General features: G+C 41.0%; 1 protein-coding gene across 1 annotated transcript in view; it reads left to right on the top strand.

The window, feature by feature from the left end:
- The first annotated feature begins 68 nt into the window (after positions 1-68).
- LOC119426802 (gastrula zinc finger protein XlCGF7.1-like) overlaps positions 69-3,133 on the top strand; it is a 9,851-nt gene continuing 6,786 nt past the window's right edge. Inside the window, exon 1 of the mRNA XM_037694382.1 lies at positions 69-124. The gene's annotated coding sequence lies outside the window, so the exon portion shown is untranslated. The remainder of the gene's footprint in view (positions 125-3,133) is intronic.

Genomic DNA, 3,133 nt, shown 5'->3' on the forward strand with positions numbered 1-3,133 from the left:
TAGCTGTTAGCAGCTGCGCCTCGTGCTTGGATAATCTAGTGGTGACTGTGTCCTTATTTTGTTGTGTAGGAACAAGAGCTACGTGTCAGACCACCATCGACCACACATACGTTTTCTCTAACAGGTATGGTTGTAATTTATAGTACAAAATGTTCAATATAATCGTGTTGTCTGTATAAAATTAGTAGTTTTCGTAGCCGCCTGTAATGTGGTAAATGTTGTATAAAGAGAGTTAATGAACGTGCTTGGGTTTATTTTGATGTGAATTACTTTCTCAAAACTATACGATCGCATTATTAAGTGAGTAGCTGGGTGTTGCCAGATAGTCGTGGTTTTCCAGCCCAAAAATCTGTTAAAAACTGCCACGTCACACAAAATCCCGCCCAATCAGTATATTGTTATATTTACTGTTTTGAACATGAACGCACATCAGTATAAGCCAAGGAAATGTAACACTATGTGGCAAAAGGCAACAAAACAAGAAACTGCCCAGAGTTGTTCTCCGTAACGACTCTTTGAGTCAGACCGAGCAGTTCACGCAGACCGGAAGTGGGGCCTCGAGCTGCGTCGGAAAGGGCTTTGACGCTAACGGGCCGTTTACATGGCGCCTATTTTGAGTGAATCCGAAGCTGCGGTTCTGATCATTTACACGACACCAGTAGCCCCCCTCTTTGAATCCGGAGGTTTCTGAACCCACCTTCCAGAGTGGAGGTTTTTCACGGACACCCCCCTACAATGTAATCACCTCCCGCTGAGGCTTTGTGTTAAACCACATGCACGCATGCGCGGACAGACGCTATATTTTTATCAACATGGCGGCGGACACACTGCTTTCTGAACTACGACTGATGGAATATATTTTAATCTCGTAGTTAATCTACGTCAGATTCCAGGTGCTGTGACCAACATCAGCGTTGGAAGAGACACAGTCTGATCCAGTTCTAATGTCGCTGTTTATAGAACGGGGCACGCGCACACGTCGCGCTGCACTATAACATCCAAACGTGCTAAATAATAAGTTTTAATAATAATAAACAGTATTTATGTTAGTGTGTGAGATAATGAAGCTCTGAAATAAATGAAGCTATCTGGACATTATGCAATTCAAATTTAAAATGATGCTAAACATATAGCATGAACACTAAAGTTGAAAATGAAGACATCAGGTTTAATTTATTTATTCAACACCACAAACTGTATGTCACACAAACACTGATAATTAAACTGAACACACTATTAAAACACGTTAACTGAACTTGAATGGATTGAATAAAAGAAATGAGGGGAATTTTAAATAAATAGTTTATCAACATCTCTGTCTTCCACGTCCTCCTGCAGTTCATCTGAGCCGAGCCTCGTTCAGAACCGGTCCGCCTGGTGGGAGACGGCCTCTTCTTTCAGGAAAAATAAAAACTCAGTTGTTTTGTAACCGAAGTAAACACAAACTAACATTATTAAGAACATTTGATTTACCTGCTGTAAACCAGCTACTGGTTATCACGGAGTAAAGTCCGACATCGTCGACTCTGTTCTGGTCCACTCAGCGACCGGTGTGGAGCTGTTAGACGAAGTGGTCCCGCTTGGCGTCAAATCTGTCGACTCTCATCCAAAATCCAGCTTTAACTTGTTGTTACGTTGTTGTTAGCTGGTTAGCCCAGAGGAAAACAACGTACCGAGGCAGCACCATGCGCATTAGGTGAAGGTACAAAATTCACAGCGCCATCTAATGACCTGGCATGGTAACTACAGCGGATTCAGGGGGGTGGGGGGGGGGAATCCTCCTGATGCATGTAAACCCAAAATCTGACCGTGTCAACGCAAATCTTTTCCTCTAATTAACATACAAAAAAACCTACGTTCCCCCTATCGTGTCCGTGTAAATAGGGCCTAACAACAATGTCAGATCCATTGAGTGTCACGTGACACATCACATACTAACATCCTGATGCATGCTCAATAATCCAGGCAGGAAAAAAAAAAGTTTGACAAACTCATCGATAAAACAAAAGTTTTGTCAATGGAAAAGAGGGGCAGGTGTCACTCTCGATTTGAGTTTATACTCTTGTCGCATGCATGTTGTGGGTGACAAGCAAAGAGCATGATATAAACAGCAGCTGAGGAGGTGTCTTCAGTTATTTATCTTCTCAGCAGCAGAGGGGAGCGGCACTGTTTAAGCATGGCTCCCCAAATGACAAGGCAGTCTAGGGCTGGGCCATGTCATATCGTTCATGATAATACCGGTAAAAAAAAGAACTTGCCCGGGGAAAAACAATAATATCATGATATGCTAATTTCATTACGTAATGCGTCAGGACCCATTAATAGAACTGAGCGCTCCGAACAACCGAACTGAACTGCGCACCATCCCCATCCACCTGTTGGTATAGCGTAACGCTAATTAGTTGTGCAGAATACTAGCTAGCTAAAATGCTAAAAACAACGTGCGACACGGCTGCGTTTTTCCGTCCAGCTCTAAACTGCAGGTACAGACAGCTTGAGCTGTCTCTCCCTCCCCTGCACCCCACTCTAAGCTGCAGGTGCGGCGCAGTTTGGCTGCATCTCCCCCCGCTCTTAACTGCTGGTACAAAGTAGGGATGCACCGATCCACTTTTTTTTCCCGATCCAATCCCAATACCTAAATCTGAATATCGACCGATACGATCTTGTTCTGATATCATGATCATCATTGATTTTATATGAGGCTGTAATAATCTCCTCTCAAGTACAATTTGTACAAATATATGCATGCATGACCAAAAAGGCAACTTGAGGTAAGTTTTATTAATGTTGGATAAGTTTTAAAGTTAGAATTAAATTCTGCTAACGCAAAACATGTTTCTTTTTATTCCTAGCTTCAAAGTGGATATTAAAGTGACTAATTGATTGTTTAAAGTTGTTTTATATTTTTTTAAGTAAGAGGCAGATATAAGAATTGTTTTCTTCTTTCTGCACTCTTTTCATTCTTTTCTTTTTGATAATTTTTTTTTGTTTGTTTCTTTTAAATGAATGACTAAATGAATTAAAATAAAATGTTAAATGGCTTCAAACATCTATTAAGTTCACGGCATAAACCAACAGACATGTTCCTGTTTTTAGTATTTTACATCACTTTATAATGTAGCTGTTTTTCTTT

This window comes from Nematolebias whitei, chromosome 20, assembly GCF_014905685.2.
Source record: "Nematolebias whitei isolate Nwh7 chromosome 20, NemWhi1, whole genome shotgun sequence".
Classification (NCBI taxonomy): Eukaryota; Metazoa; Chordata; class Actinopteri; order Cyprinodontiformes; family Rivulidae; genus Nematolebias; species Nematolebias whitei.